The sequence below is a fragment of the Bubalus kerabau genome, chromosome 1 (genome assembly GCF_029407905.1).
Source record: "Bubalus kerabau isolate K-KA32 ecotype Philippines breed swamp buffalo chromosome 1, PCC_UOA_SB_1v2, whole genome shotgun sequence".
Classification (NCBI taxonomy): Eukaryota; Metazoa; Chordata; class Mammalia; order Artiodactyla; family Bovidae; genus Bubalus; species Bubalus kerabau.
In genome coordinates, this window is record NC_073624.1 from 199,379,287 (window position 1) to 199,397,204 (window position 17,918).

Consider the following 17,918-nt stretch of genomic DNA (forward strand, 5'->3'; position numbering starts at 1 on the left):
ACCTTGCACTGATCATCTGTTTTACATATGGTAATGTTCCAAAGCTATTCTCTCAAATCATCTCACCCTTACTTTCTCCCACTGAGTCCAGAAGTTTTGAACTGCTCTTTTTAAACTATAAAGAATTATGCAAAAAAAAATGTATAATATACATTTATCATATATATATATATATATATATATATATGAGAGAGTGATCTAGATCCCTCTGAAGTAAAAATAATACAGGAAAATATTTTAGAACAAGCAGATATGCTTTCTGAGGATTCTGACAGACTATGTTTAATTCCTCTTTTAAAGAAAAAAAAAGGAATTACAGAAAAATGACAAGATTCTTGACTCTCAAAGGAAAAAAAATCATTTTTTTCATTGACAAGACTGCTGGGTTCTTAAATAGAACTTTTTAAAAGGCTATGCATTCTTAGTTCATTTTTATAACACAGTAATTGACAAGTGACACTGAAACATTGTTTGGAAAATTAATATTCTAAGAATTCAGTGCTTAACAATTTGGCTTTTTAAAATATTGCTAAGTTTGACCATGTTCTGGGCATTTCCTTCTTGTCTGTCTACACTGACAAGCATTTTCAACTGAAACATATGTTTAGGTAGACAAGTATTTTATTTGGCAGCAACCTAATAGTTTAAGTATAGATTTCAAAGTTAAATGTGTGCTCCATAAGCCAATGTCTTCAAACAGCAGCATTTCTCACAATTTGTTTCCTCAAAATAAATGTTTGTCTTGGAGCCAGCAGAGGCGGCCAAGCATTCCAGAAAACTTCTTCCATACATCCATCACTACTCTTCTGTCACCTTCAAGATTCTCTACTGGTCACATGCCTTACAGATTTCCCTGGGTCGCTTTACAAGGCTAACCCCCAAAATGCTTTGTAAGACAAGGGCAAGCATTTTCAAAATGATTTTTTTTTCTTGGTAAAAATGTCTCAGATAACACATGCACATTTAGCAATGTTTCATTTCATTTTCGTAGATGCTATTTTATTTGTGATCTGATTGTTGGTTCCATCTGTGTTCTCATTTCTGGATACATACTTGTGAAAGTGGGTAGCACAGGCCCCTCTACTCCCTGCTCCCCATAGACCTCATCTGTAAATCCCTGGTGTTGTTATGAGCATTCAATGTGTTAGTCCTGGAAAAAAAATATATTTAGAGCATAGAAGGCACTCTCTCGGAAAAGGCAATGGCACCCCACTCCAGTACTTTTGCCTAGAAAATCCCATGGACAGAGGAGCCTGGTAGGCTGCAGTCCATGGGGTTGTGAAGAGTGGGACACGACTGAGCAACTTCACTTTCGCTTTTCACATTCATGCATTGGAGAAGGAAATGGCAGCCCACTCCACTGTTCTTGCCTGGAGAATCCCAGGAACAGGGGAGCCTGGTGGGCTGCTGTTTGTAGGATCGCACAGAGTCAGACACGACTGAAGCGACTTAGCAGCAGCAGCAGCAGCAAGCACTCTCTGTATGTTTTATCTTATTATGTACAATGCCTTTTAAAAATTGTTTAAGATTTATTTCCACTACATTTTGGTTTCGTGGAGGTAACTCCAGTTAAGATGTATGGCTCAGCAATTGACACACAGCATGCAGACAGAAATGGTTAATTGTTCAATTGCTTGTCTTGTTTGCCTTCCCACTTCCATAGTGTTGAGACACTTGGCTCTAAGGACAGCAGACCTCATCCTTTCTCTTGCATCTTGATTCCAGTCACTTTCAAGATAATTATGCTGATGTTTGGGCTGAACCCTTAAATGCACATTTACTTCTTTGTCTGAAGCTATTCTCTTATATTCTCTGTCTAAGACTGTAAGAAAAAGCTAGATATGAAGTCAATAACTATGATTGAAAATATATATATTTCACACAAAAAGAAATGCCTCAGGAGAAAAATATGCCATTCAAAGTCAGTAAGAAGTAGGCTAAGTAGCTGGTTACTTTCTTGATCATTAGGACACTCAGAATTAACTGGTTAACTTAACACACTCAGATTCACAACCAGATTCACAACTGGTTAACTCAACACACTCAGATTCACAGCCTTTTTCTGTGGCTAGAAAAAGGACGGAGTTTCAAGATAAAGATAAATACTTTCAACTAAAATTTACTGAGCATAGACTGTGACAAATCGTGGATTGTTTTTCACATATTACTTCATGTAATATTCACTTTGATATGAGTTATTTTTTATTTTTTTTAATTTATTTTAATTGGAGGATATGAGTTACTTTTTAAGGGAAACAGTTAGCTTTTTTCTTTATAGTTTTACTACCAAAGAGTGCATATCTAAATAATATACTTCATTTCACATGTTTTGGAACTTGATGAATAGAATCATACTGTTCCTTTCTTTAGAATCTTGCTCTTTTTGCTCAAAATTATATTTGTAAAGTTTATCCATATTGTTGTGTGACACAGCTCATTCATTTTTAATGCTGCATATTGTAAGAATATACCCTTATTGTTGTTTTCATTATTTGGTTATTATGAAAAATGCCCCTATGAACATTCTTGGACCTGTATGCTGTTACATGTATGTGTGAGGTTCTGTATGGTGTAGACCCATGGGTGAATTTGGTAGATTGATAAGGTTTATATATTTTAAACTTTACTAGAAAGTACCAAACTGTTTTCCAAAATAGTTACATTAATTTGTATTCCCACAAGAAATGGAAAGGGGTGCTTTGTATACCACGTCTTGTTAAGACTTGGAGTTGTTAGATTTTAAAATGTTTGTCCAACTGGTGGCAGTTTGGGGGGCTTCCCAGGTGGCACTAATGGTAAAGAACCTGTCTGCCAACGTAGGAGACATAAGAGACACTGGTTTGATCCCTGGGTCAGGAAGATCCCCTGGAGGAGGACGCAGCAATCTGTTCCAGTATTCTTGCCTGGAGAATCCCATGACATTTTGATATTAATTTGCATTTCCCAGATTTCTAATGAGTTACCATCACTGTATTAACAGCCACTGTGGTCATTGGCTATTTCTCTTTTGTGTGGTGCCTACAGATGGTTTTTGCATGTCTTTATCTTGAGTTATATTTTTTAGATCTTAATCTGCAGGGGATTTTTTTCTTCTCATATAGTCTATTTATGAGTTGTCAATTATATGCACTACAGATATCATCCTCCCTTCTGTGACTTACGTATTCACTCTCTTTATGGGGTCTTAATATTAAATATAAAATGTTAATTTTGTGTGAGCAATGTTTAATGTTTAAGACATCTTTCCCTATCCTGAGATCATGCATATATTCTATTTTTTTCCCTAAAAATTATATTGAACTTCAATTTCCAGCCAAGATGGGAAAACAGGGACTGCATTAACCCTCCTGTCCAAAAGAACTGAGAAACTGAACAAAATATATGACAATCATTGCCAAAACAGTAACATCAGGCCATGAAGGACAGTGATCCTGAGAGGTCAAACACAAATGAGACAAGCTGTTTAACTCTCCCAGCCTACTGCCTTGAGATAGTTTCCAGGACACAGCACAGGGAGGAAGAAACCAGGGGAGACCAGCAGACCCTCTGAGTAGAGGAGACAGAGTCAAGATTCCGGGGAGTCCAAGGTGGCTAGAGTTTGCAGAATGGGGGACTCAAAAGAGAGCTACTGCTGATCGGCGTGAAGCACAAAAGTTTTTAACTTTGACCAATTTATCAATTGTCTCTTTTGTCATTGGGCTTTTAGTGTCATTTTGTGATCAAAGTCATAAAGATTTACTCATTTTTTTCTTCTAAGTTATCTAGTTAACTTACATTTAAGTCTCTGATCTATCTTGAGTTGTCTTGTGTTTGATGTGAGATAGGGGTCCAACTTCATTCTTTTGCATGTAGAAATCCAATTTCTGAGCACCATATGTCCAAGATTATTCTTTCACTATTGAACAGTCTTGGCATCCTTGTGGACAATCAGCTGACCATAAATGTTTATTTCTGAACTCTCAATTTTATTCCACAGATTTATATATCTATCTTTATGCTAGTATTAGTGAAGTGAGTGAAGTCACTCAGTCATGTCCGACTCTTTGCGACCCTATGGACTGTAGCCCACCAGGCTCCTTGGTCCATGGAACTTTCCAGGCATGAGTACTGGAGTGGGTTGCAATTTCCTTCTCTAGGGGATCTTCCCAACCCAGGGATCGAACTTGGGTCTCCCACATTGTACACAGACGCTTTACCATCTGGGCTACCGTCTTAATTATTGCAGCTATGTTTTAAGTTTTGCAGTAAGTAAGTATGAATCTTCAAACTTCACTATTCTTTTTTGAGATTTTTTTTTTCTTTGCTATTCTGGGCCTCTTGAATTTCCATATGAGTTTGAAGATCAGCCTGCCAAATCCTGCAAAAAGCCACCTGAAGTTTTGGTGTGTGTGTGCTTAAGTCACTCAGTCATGTCTGACTCTTTGCAACCCCATGGACTGTAACCCGCCAGGCTCCTCTGTCCATGGGGAGTCTCCAGGCAAGAACATTGGAATGGGTTTCCATGCCCTCCTCCAGGGGATCTTCCCAACCCAGGCATCAAACCCAGGTCTCCCACATTGCAGGTGAATTCTTAACCGTCTGAGCCACCAAGGAGGGCCAAGAATACTGGAGTGGGGAGCCTATCCCTTCTCCAGGGGAACTTCCTGACCTAGGAATCAAGTTAGGGTCTCCGACATTGCAGGCAGATTCTTTACCATCTGAACTACCTGGGAAGTTTTGGTAGGGATTGTTGAATCTGTGGATCAGTTTGGGGAGTACTGTAATTTAGTAATATTAGGTCATCCGATATAGAAACATGAGATCTTTTTTCCATTTATTTGTCTTTAATTTCATTCAACAGTTTCTTATAGTTTTCATTTATAAGTCTTACACTTCTTCTGTTAAATTTATTTCTAAGTATTTTATTCTTTTTAATGCATTTACAAGTGGAATTGTTTTCTTAATTACACTTTTGCATTATTCATTGCTATGTATAGAAATACAATTGATTTTTTATGTTGATCTGGTACCTTGCCACCTTGCTGCTGAACTTAGTTAATTCTAATAGCTTAAAAAAATTTATTATTCTAACAGTTATTCTGATTCCTTAGGATTCTCTATACAAGATTATGTCATTTGCTAATAGAGACAGTTTTACTTTTGACTTTCCTATCTGGATGCCTTTTCTTTCTTTCTCTTGCCTGGTTGCCTTGGCTAGAACCTCCCGGACAATATTGAATAGGAAGAGTGAGAGTGACCATCCTTGTCTTTTTTTCTGATCATGGGGGGAAAGCAATCAGTCTTTCACTAGGTTAGCTGGAATTTTTCATAGATGGCCTCTGTTTGATCAACTTCCTTCCCTTTCCAAGTTTTTCAGGGCTTTTTAAAAAATCTTTTAAAGATACATAATTTTATTTATTTAACTTTTTATGGCTGCCACTGGGTCTTTGTTGCTACGTGTGGGCTTTTTTCTAGTTACAGCGAGCAGGGGCTACTCTTTGTTGTGGTGTGTGAGCTTCTCATTGCAGTGATCCTCTTGTTATGGAGCAGGCTCGAGGTGTACAGGCTGCAGTAGTCGTGGCACATGGGCTCAGTCGTGGCACATGGGCTCAGTCGTGGCACACGGGCTCAGTTGTTGCAGTGCACGAGCTTGGTTGCTCTGTGGCATGTGGGGTTTCCCCAGACCAAGGATCAAACCAGTGTCCCCTGTACTGCAAGGTGGACTCTGAACCACTGATCACCAGAGAAGCCCCTTTCAGAGTTTTTTGTTTGTTTGTTTACCATGAATGATTTTTTTCGGATCCAGTGAGATGATCATGTGATTTTGGCCTTTTTTCTATTGATACAGTGTGTTACATTGGTTTTTTGGATGTTAAGCCAATCTTATATTTGCTTTTATGTTTTCTATATGAACTATAAAATTAGCTTTTGGAATTTTACTAAGTTCAAGTTAATCTTTAAATTAAGATAACTGAATAAACACCTTTATGGTATTTAGACAACCTACCCAAGAATATGACATGCCTTTCTATTTCCTCATGTCTTTTCCTATGTCTTTGTGTTTTAAAGTTTTCTTTATGTGCATCTTGCATAAATTTTGTTTGGTTTATCTTAAAGAGTTTTAGCTTTCTTACTATTGCAAATGGGGCTTTTCTTCAATTATATCTTCCATCTATATAGTTTTTACATATGACAGTGACTAAATATCTAATTTCATTTTATAACAAGTTGATGGTCTGAATTCCCTTATTATTTGCAGCAGTTTTTCTGCTGATTTTCTCATTGTTTTCCAGGTGTAAAATCATAGTATCTACAAATAATTATTTTATCTCCTGCTTTGCAATGTTTCATATTTATGATTTCTTTCTCATATGTAGTTGCATTGTTTAGTGTCACCAAAATATTATTAAATAATGATAGTAACAGTGATTCCCTCTTAAGCATGATGCTAGTTTTAGAATATACCTTTCTAATAGTTTTTATATTGAGAGGTAGTAGAAGTATAATGGTTAAGAGCATGAACTCTGGAGTCTGGATGACTAGGTTGAAATCTAATCTATACAACTTATTAAATGCATAAATCCAAAGGGGTCAATTTTTCATTTCAAAAATTGGGTTGATAAAAATTTATCTGATAAAGTTGTTTTGAGGCGTATATGAATTATATGTATATAAAATATGTGTGCTCAGTCGTACCTGACTCTTTGTGATCCCATGGACTGTAGCCTGCCTCTGTCCTTGGGATTCTCCAGGCAAGAATACTGGAGCACGTTCCCATTTCCTACTCCAGGGTATCTTCCCAACCCAGGGATTGAACCCACATTTCCTATGTCGCCTGTATTGGCAGGCGAATATTTTACCACTGTGCCACCTGGGAAACCAACTGTAAGTACTGTGCTGTGCTTACAATAGGGCCTGGCACATAGTGAGTGCGATATAAGTGTTCGTTATGGCATCATTATATCTTTATATAGTAGGTTTGTTCTTCTCATTTAAAATTGTGGGAACAATAACTGCCGGAGAGGGTGTGGAGAGAAGATTACCCTCCTATACTGTTGGTGGGAATGTAAATTGGTATAACCACTATGGAGAACAGTATGGAGGCTCCTTAAAAAACTAAAAATAGAGCTACCAAATGGGGTAGAGCTATTATATGACCTTGCAATCTCACTCCTGGGCATATATCCAGAGAAAAACATGATCCAAAAGGATACATGCACCCCAGTGTTCATTGCCGCACTATTTACAAGAGCCAAGAAGCAGAAGCAACCTAAATGTCTATCAACAAAGGAATGGATAAAGAAAAGGTAGTGTATATATACAATGAAATATTACTCAGCCATTAAAAGAATGAAATAATGTCATTGGCAGCAACAAGGATGGACCTAGAGAGTGTCATACTGAGTGAAGGAAGTTAGAGAAGGAAAAAATATTGTATGACATCCTTTATATGTGGAATCTAAAAAGAAATGATACAAATGAACTTACTTACAAAACGGAAAGAGACTCACAGACTTAGAAAACAAACTTGTGGGTGCTGAGGAGAAGGGATAGTTAGGGAGTTTGGGATGGTTGTGTACACAGTGCTGTATTTAAAATGGATAACCAACAAGGACTTACTGTAGAGCATATGGAACTCTGTGCAATGGTGTGTGCCAGCCTGGATGGGAGGGGTGTTTGGGGGAGAATGGATACACGTATATGCATGGCTGAGTTTCTTTGCTGCTCACCTGAAACTATCACAACACTGTTAACTGGCTACACCCTGATACAAAACAAAAAGTTCAAAGTGTGGGAAAAAATTGTCTGGGAATTTGGACAAATTCCAAATTTAACTGGTGCAAAGTGTTTAAGAGAAATATACTTGGTTAAATATGTGAATTATTTGGATGCTAATAAAAAATTAATAAAAATAACTGTCTTCAACTTTATGTAAAATGACTAGAGTTATAAATAAAATCTGTCTGTGCCCTGAGCTGTATCCTTAGCCCTTCCTACAGTTTAGATACCTGAGCCAGTACATAGTCCTTTCTAAATGAACCGCTGCGCACAAGGCTTTCTCTCATTGGCAAACCCTGTTTGATTCGTTTACCCATGTAAACATATATCAGAAAATTCTTCAACATTTCACATATGGTTAGGAAAATTGGACATTGACTCCTTTGCTCATTTTCCTGTCCCCCTCCCATTGCCTATCAAAGAGGTCATCTTATTCAGGGTTCATCCCCACCCTGCACTCCCAGACACACCAACTGACTATTGGGGAATGGTGAAATCCTGAGCTGTCTTAAGTTTGTTGCAACAGTATCACATTTATATTCAAGAGTGCCAGTGGTTCTCAAACCTGTACTGAATAAAGTCAAAAGGTGCTGTTTCTTTCAGATTCTTTCATCAGTCTGGTCCTGATCTAATTTGACTTTCACTTCCTACAACTCCACACATGGCCCTTTTCCTCTCACCAGAATGGTCTCTCCACTCTCCCCTATAAACCATTATCATTTATAACCTTCTGCCTTAGCTTATCCTGTATTTTCTGCTTTGACTTTCCTTTTCTTTATTCCATACTTGCCAAAGGCCCCTATTTTAGGGTGCTGCTCACGTCCTTCTGTATCCAGGTAGCCCCCACTGCTCACACTTACCTTCCCTGATCTCCTCTAGCTCCTTCTCTCTGGGTCATGTTTTTGGTGCTGAAACTCTGAACTACAACATATTGCACTAAACTCAAAAATATGTGCTAGATTCTCTCTCAAAGAAAGCAGTAAGTTTCTGGAGGACAGGAATTGTGACTAACCTTTATCTGTGTACAGTGCTCAGTACCTGCCATGCCACAAGGCACCCAGAGGCTCTCATCAAATACTGCTGAGTCACTGTCAAATGAGTGAATGCTTTAGTGAGTGAATGAATGAACAAGGGTGCACATAAATGCATGTACAAGTGAATGAATGAATTATCCCCAAGGTCCCACCACATGGAGGCATGTCAGAGACAAAACCTGAAGGGTCAAAGCCAGCAGGTGTTCAGAGACCGCAGCAGGGGCAGAAGATGAAGCTGGAAGACCAGGAGGGTTTGAGTTCACCTCGGCCCCCTGTATCAGGAGAGTGCTGTCTTTGCCCTAGTACACAGAGCTCACTCTCTTTTATAATGCCGTGCACAAGTTAACTACAAACTGAATTATTTCCCCATTTGTACCCATTTATACTTCTATATCCTTCCTGAAGAAGAGGGTCTCTATCTGAGACCCCACGTGGCCCTCACACAGCCCTCGGGACTCAATGAACTTTACCTTCATCAACAGTTCTTCCAATGGAGCAAGTAAAATTAAGGGATTCCTTCCTTCAAATAGAAAGATCGATAAAATGATCACATTACCATTATCTCTTACAAATCTTCCCTCTGGTCTAATAATTCCCATTAAGGCCTCGTAAGCACAGCAAGAAATATGTGGTCCATTTTCTTTTTAGTAGGAAATGACAGCACACATCTGTGGACTGGCAGAAGGCACTCATATCTCACACCAGAGTGATGCCACGACATTCTAAATGAAGTCCGTTGAGTGTAATAATGGTGCAGAGAAATCTTAGTATAAAACACGATGTGATCTGACCAACACAGAGGAAAGAAGCAGGAACTTGGCCAGTCTTAGCAAAACCCCGAATAATCTGAATGAGTCATCAGATGAATTTTGAACTCCATGGCTTTCATGAATTCCACATGAAAAATATACTTTGGAAATCATATAAGCTACATCAGATCCTGGAACAATGGGAGAGTTTCATTTATTAAACACACCAAATTTGCAGATAGAATTCTGAGTCAAAGCTGAGCAAATATATACACTCAAGAGAGAGACCCTGAACAGCTGGATGCTATGGTACTGGGGTAGGGGGGGAATATGGTAGGCCAGGGTAGATGGAGGTCTAATGAGGAAAGAAAAGAGTGAGGACAAAGCACAGGGAATTCCTCTCACTTCTCTGAAGGAACAGAATGCCAGGGCTGGGGAAATTAGCTTAGGCTTAGCAATATAATATAATGTAAAATGTGGTGGAGAAGGAAATGGCAACCCACTCCAGTGTTCTTGCCTGGAAAATCCCAGGGATGGGGGAGCCTGGTGGGCTGCCATCTATGGGGTTGCACAGAGCCGGACATGACTGATGTGACTTAGCAGCAGCAGCAAAATGTGGTGGAGTGGTAAATGGTAGCAATGACAGGAGACAACATCATTTGGCGTTTGAATCCTCATGAAGTAGCAGGATCAAGGAGAGATGAGACATGAAAGACCAAAAGTGATCCCTACCCCTTCAATGTTGCCATTTGTTATCATGAGGAAAATGAAAGGAAGTTAGATAACTCATTTGATTTTCTATGGGCTGAAACACATTATCTTTATCTCTTTGTCTGGACTGAAATGCAATACGTGTTATATTGGGTTGGCTAAAAAGTTCACTTAGGTTTTTATGGAAAAACCTGAATGAACTTTGTGGCCAATCCAAAGTAATATTCAGAATATCCCTTTATCACCAAAAGTAATGGTGGGCAAAAGGAGAGATATAAGAAAGAGAAATAATTATTAGGGTTTCTCTAGATGACAAGGTAAGTTAGGAGAGAGTTTTCTAGGAATAATTCCCCCCAAAAAGTAGAATTTGAAATGGTTGAAGTGTGCCTAGTTGGAAAGTTCAACACTCATTACTCTCAACTTGTGAGTCTTGAAAGCTTAGATTGAGGCAAGCTGGTTTTAATGATCCATAATTTGTCCTAGACTTGGTTCATAAATTATCCATACTTTCTTTTCATGGAGCACATCTGTACTCTTCACGGGGTGTGAACTTCATTACACTATTTCCATTCTATAGAAACCAGGCCATTTTACAAGGCACCATGCCGATCCTGCACAGAATCTGAGCAGTAACCTCACCTGGTGTGTGTCAAGGCAGCTTCTCTACACATTCATGAGGTGCTGTACATCTGAAAGTGCACCTGGACTCTAGAAGATTCCAATTATGACCAATGAGCAGCTCACACGCTCTTTGTTACAGGATCCACAGAGCAGCAATAGCTACTAGGTGGAGGGATGAATCAGGCTAACCTATGAGCAGGGGTACCAGCAGAGGCTACCAGGCGGTAACAGGAACAAATGGGTAGGTCCTTGCAGCAGCCAGAAAGGAGAGTGAAACTTCTAAAGTAGATTAGCACATCCAATTAGCAGAGGAGATACAATTTGTCTCTCTCTCACATACAGCATTCCCTCCTCCAACAAACATGCAGATGAGCACCATCTCTGACCAAGCACACTGTAAAATCCATGCAATGCCAAGAAGAAAGAGGGGGTACCTCCTCATAAGATGTACACAGCCCAGTGACGATGTGCATGCTGTACAAAGGTATCTGGCAGATTCCTTCAGAGGCACTGAGGCAAGTCAAGAAAATGAAGTGATGTACAAGGCAGGTGGCCAATGATATAAGTGACAGACAGATGTAACAGGAATATATCACATTTAAGAAAAAGTAAAAAAAAAAATTAACTCTTGATCATGCCTTGGCAAGAGCATAGAAGTGATGGTGGTGTGGGAGCGGGTGGGGGTTGCAATGGGTTGAATAGTGTCTCCTGAAATTCATGTCCACTTGAAAGCTCACAATGTGATCTTATTTGTAAACAAGTTCTTTGCATATGTAAGTATTTAAGATAAGGTCACATTGGATAAGTTCAGTTCAGTTCAGTCACTCAGTCGTGTCTGACTCTTTGAGACTTCATGAATCACAGCACTCCAGGCCTCCCTGTCCATCACCAACTCCCGGAGTTCACTCAAACTCATGTCCATTGAGTCGGTGATGCCATCCAGCCATCTCATCCTCTGTTGTCCCCTTGTCCCCCTGCCCCCAATCCCTCCCAGCATCAGAGTCTTTTCCAATGAGTCAACTCTTCGCATGAGGTGGCCAAAGTATTGGAGTTTCAGTTTCAGTATCAGTCCTTCCAATGAATACCCAGGACTGATCTCCTTTAGGATGGACTGGTTGGATCTCCTTGCAGTGCAAGGGACTCTCAAGAGTCTTCTCCAACACCACAGTTCAAAAGCATCAATTCCTCGGCACTCAGCTTTCTTCACAGTCCAACTCTCACATCCATACATGACCACAGGAAAAACCATAGCCTTGACTAGACGGACCTTTGTTGGCAAAGTAATGTCTCTGCTTTTGAATACGCTATCTAGGTTGGTCATAACTTTCCTTCCAAGGAGTAAGCGTCTTTTAATTTCATGGCTGCAATCACCATCTGTAGTGATTTTGGAGCCCAGAAAAATAAAGTCTGACACTGTTTACACTGTTTCCCCATCTATTTCCCATGAAGTGGTGGGACCAGATGCCATGATCTTTGTTTTCTGAATGTTGAACTTTAAGCCAACTTTTTCACTCTCCTCTTTCACTCTCATCAAGAGGCTTTTTAGTTCCTCTTCACTTTCTGCCATAAGGGTGGTATCATCTGCATATCTGAGGTTATTGATATTTCTCCCGGCAATCTTGATTCCAGCTTGTGCTTCTTCCAGCCCAGCGTTTCTCATGATGTACTCTGCATAGAAGTTAAATAAGCAGGGTGACAATATACAGCCTTGATGTACTCCTTTTCCTATTTGGAACCAGTCTGTTGTTCCATGTCTAGTTCTAACTGTTGCTTCCTGACCTGCATATAGGTTTCTCAAGAGGCAGGTCAGGTAGTTTGGTATTCCCATCTCTTTCAGAATTTTCCACAGTTTATTGTGATCCACACAGTCAATGGCTTTGGCATAGTTAATAAAGCAGAAATAGATGTTTAGGTCCTAAATCCTATGATCGATGTCCCTGTAAGCAGGCTGTGTGGAGACAATGACACACAGGAAGACAGCCACAGGAAGATGGAGGTAGAGATTGGAGCTACACTGTCAGAAGTCATGAGACACCAGGAATCACCAGGAGCCAGAAGAGAAAAGGAAGGATTCTGAAGACCTCTGAAGGGAGCATGACCCTGCTGACACTTTGGCTTCAGATTTCTGGCCCCTGAACCATGAGTGAAAGAGTTGAGTGAAAAAGTTGGCTTAAAACTCAACATTAAAAAAACTAATATCATGGCATCTGGTCCCATCACTTCACAGAAAATAGATGGAGAAACAGTGGAAACAGAGACTTTAATTTTGGGGGCCCCAAAATCACTGGAGATGGTGACCTCAGCCATGAAATTAAAGGACATTTGCTCCTTGGAAGAAAAGCTTTGACCAACCTAGACAGCATAATAAAAAACAGAGACATTACTTTGCCAACAAAGGTCCATCTAGTTAAGGCTATGGTTTTTCCAGTAGTCATGTATGGATGTGAGAATTGGACCATAAAGAAAGCTGAGCACTGAAGAATTGATGCTTTAGAATTGTGGTGTTGGAGAAGACTCTTGATAGTCCCTTGGACTGCAGGGAGATCAAACCAGTGAATCCTCAAGGAAGTCAGTCCTGAATATTCATTGGAAAGACTCATGCTGAAGCTGAAACTCCAATACTTTGGCCACCTGATGGGAAGAATAGCCTCACTGGGAAAGACCCTGATGCTGGGAAAGATTGAGGGCAGAAGAGGGTGACAGAGGATAAGATGGTTGGATGGCATCAGTGACTTAGTGCACATGAGTCTGAGCAAGTTCTGGGAGTTGGTGATGGACAGGGAAGCCTGGAAGGCTGCAGTCCATGGGGTCACAAAGAGTTGGACACAACTGAGCTACTGAACTCAACAGAATTGAACCATGAGAGAAGAAATTTCTTTTATTTCCAGCCACCCAGTTATGGTACTTTGTTAGAGTAACCTGAGAAAACTAATACAGGGATCATGAAAAGAACCATAGTTACATGCACATAAACAGTAAGCACCGGTTGAAAGAGTGAATGAGAGGCTGTAGAGAAAAGAGCACCCTCCCACACTGTTGAGTGGGGCAGCCACTATGCAGAACAGTACAGATGCTCTTTAGAAAACTAAAAACAGAGTTACCATAAGATCCTGCCATCCCACTCCTGGGCATATGTGGAAAAGATGGACATGAGTTTGAGAAAGCTCCAGGGGTTGGTGATGGACAGGGAAACCTGGCATGCTGCAGTCCATAGGGTCGCAAAGAGTCGGACATGACTGAGGGACTGAACTCAACTGAACTACTTTGAAAAGACTGTTGCAGCCCAGTGTTCACAGCAGCACTATCCACAGTAGCCAGGATACGGAAGCCAGGACACAGTAGCCAGGACACAGCCATCGATATATAAATGGACAAAGAAAGTGTGCAATATGTATACAACAGAATATTACTCAACCATAAAGAAGAATGAAGTAATGCATTTGCAGCATCATGGTTGGACCTAGAGATTATCATACCAAGTCAGAGAAGGACAAACATCACATGATATCATTTATATGTGGAATCTAAAAAAAATGATAAAAATGAACTTAGTTACAAAACAGAAATAGATTCACAGACAGAAAACAAACTTATGGGTACCAAAGGGGAAAGGTGGGGAGGGATAAACTAGGAATTTTGGATTAACAGATATACACTACTCCATATAAAATAGATAACCAATAAAGACCTCCTGTATAGCACAGGGAACTATATTCAATATTGTATAATAAACTATAATGGAAAAGAATCTGAAAAAGAATATACACATGTACAACTGAATCACCTTGTTATATACCTAAAACACTGTAAATCAACTATAGTTCAATAATTTTTTTAAAAATGAATGAATGACAGTAGAGTTATTGCTCAGTGCTATTTGGAGCAAACTGATTATATTTTTTGGACAAGCCTGGAACTCATTTTTTTTTTTTAACTCACTATTTAAAATAATGAAATATAGTCTCTCCCATTCCCTAAACCCTCTGTCATATTTTCAGGAACAAATTAAGCTGATAATGAGGTGTCCTTACTTCACTGGGCTGTGAAAATGAACTAAACATGCATATATAAAGTATGTGGTGCACAGTGGTTGCCCCATCCCCTAAACTTAAAATAAAACATCATGTGGAGAGGAAGAATTTCAGATCCAAAGCTCTGTGTTCAAGAATAATCACTTCCTTTATTTATATTTTAAGCGGTCACTTAGGCTGGGTGACAGAAATTCAATGTCACTTGGAGAGAGCTTCCAGCCTTCCCTAGGACTGTGACAGGAAATCCTGGGGTGCTGTCATGCCAGGGCACGGGGTTAGGAACCCACCGGGTCCCCGGTTCCCAGCCCACACAATCCGCTGGGCTCCCCCTGCCCCTGCATGTGGCTCTTTAAGCCCTCCTGTCGGTGTCCTGATGCAGCCGGCGCCCCATGCGGGTTGCAGGAGACGCCCCACTTTTAGTTCCCAAGGGCTGCTATAACAAATGGCCACACGCTCCCTGGCTTAAAACAAAGGGCAACTATTACCTTACAGCTCTGGAGGTCAGAAGTCCAAATGAGCAAAATCAACGTGTCCGTGGGTCTGGTTCTTCCTGAAAGCTCCAAGCGAGAGTCTGTTTTCTTGCTTTTGCCGACTTCTGGGGGCCTCAGGCACTCCTTGGCTTGCGGCCTTTACCTCCATTTTCAAAGCCGGCTTGGAGGATCTTCGCAACACATTGCGCTCACGTGCCTCCCTCGCCTAAGGCTCCTGTCATTACATCGCACACACCTGGGTGCACCAGGCTCCTTTTCCCCATCTCAAGATCCTTAACTTAATCTTACCTGCAATGTCCCTTTTTGCCATGTAAAGTAACACATTCACAGATTCTCGGATTAGAAGGCGGACATTTAGGGGTCATTATTCAGTCTAGTGGGAGCTTCCCAGGCAGCTCAGTGGTAAAGAACCCACCTGCCAATGCCAGAAACAGGGGTTCAATCTCTGAGTTGGGAAGATCCCCTTCAGAAGGAAATGGCAACCCACTTCAGTATTTTTGCCTGGGAAATCCCATGGACAGAGGAGCCTGGCGGTCTACACTCCATGGGGTCACAAAGAGTCAGACACGAGTGAGCATTCACGCATGCACGCATTCAACCTAGCACAACCCATATGATCTTTCCCTCCCCGGGGCCTCCCAGGCTCCCCTGGAAAGCAGGCTCAGGCCCCTCTGCTCTGGGACCCACACTCCTCTCTGTTCATGCCCATGTACCCACCTTAGCCTGCCCCATCCCTACACCAACCCAGGAGGACCTTTCTTCAAGTTTGAAGGTAAAAGGAAAGCCCCCTTTACCCAATCATTGTGTTCAAACCCAGAATCTCCTACGCTTCCCTATTTGGGCTTTCAGAACACACACGGAATGTAATTTATGGCCTGCGTCTGCTTTCTGGCCAGTCATGTCTTTCTCCTGAGATTATGGAGCAGGGCCAACCATTTGATTTAAAGGGGGGAGGTGAAAGGGGGAACTATGAGAAAAGTCTGTAAATTAATATCTCACAGTATTATTCAGTCACATTTGCAGAACACAGGCTTTTGTGAGGGATAAACACTGAGGCGTGTTTAGGAGAGGCCCCAGAGGAAGCCTGCTGGAAGCCTGGCTCCCAAGCCCCTCCCTCCCACTGGTATCTTCTCAGCCTTTCTTCCATGGCAGCCACACCTCACTTGGCTCTCAGAGCTGCCTGTCCTTCTAAACATTGGTCCAGATCTTCACAGAACCTCTGCTGTGTTCCCCTTAGCACAGCTAGAACAGGTGGCACTTCTACAAAGAGCTGCTCCCTGTACCAAGGCAGACACAAAGGCAGTAGTCACAGAAAATACAAATAGCATAAACATTATGAATCCCCTGGGCGAGTGTCCAACCATGAAAATGCCCTTGGCCCAAGAGGCCGCTACAGCCACAAAGAGTGTATGGTTTTCTCCCTTCACTCCCACCCCTATGGCCACCCCATCCTGACCTTTCACTCCAGAAGAGGCTCCATGTTATCCCTGACACAAGGCAGCAAACCAGGCAACTCCTCCTCTCCCTGGTCCAAGCCAAGTAGAAGCCCATGTTCCCAAATCTGCCGTCGACCCTGGCTTCTTCTCTGAGGGGCGCCCCAGCCTGAGGGCAACACCATGTGCTGTGCTTAGTTGCTCAGTCATGTCTGACTCTTTGTGACCCCGTGGACTGTAGCCCACCAGCCTCCTCTGTCCATGGGATTCTCTAGGCAAGAATACTGGAGTGGGTTGCCATGCCCTCCCCCAAGGGATTTTCCCAACCCAGGGATCGAACCCAGGTCTCCCACACTGCAGGTGGATTCTTCACTGTCTGGGCCACCAGGGAAGCTGGGATAGCACGATGGCAACTGACAAATGGATGAGCTCAGTCTTCTGATAACTTTAGGTTATCGATTCCATCACCTGTGGAGAACTTTGTATCCTATTCCTAGATAAGGATGACCCCTGATCACATACACACACACACATGAAAATATCTCAAGAATCTGTAACTGTATTTTCTGTATATAATGACACACTAAGGGATCAGGAAGGTAAATTTTCCAAAGGAGCATGAGTGGAATATTAGGGGGAAGAGCATAACTTATTATTTTTAAGTACAGAAGCAACTCAAATTTAAAATGGCCAAAGAATTGGGACCTTCCTGGTGGTCCAGTGGCTATGATTCTGTGCTTCCAATGCAGGGGGCCAGGGTTCTCACATACCCCAGCTAAAGATCCCAAGAGCCATAAATAAGACTGGGCATAGCCAAGGAAATAAATACTTTTTAAAAAATGGGCAAAGAATTCAACAAACAAATTCCTGCAAAGATGATATGTAAAGGGCCAACAAGTATGTGAAAAAATGCTCAACATTATTAGTTATTAGGAAAATGGAAGTAAAAACTGTTGATGCCATGAAATACCACTCACTAGGATGGCTACAATTTAAAAAAAAAAAACAAAAAACTAAAAAGCATCAGTAAGGATGTGGATACATTAGAACCTTCATACATTTTTGGTGGGAATATAAAATGGTACAGCCA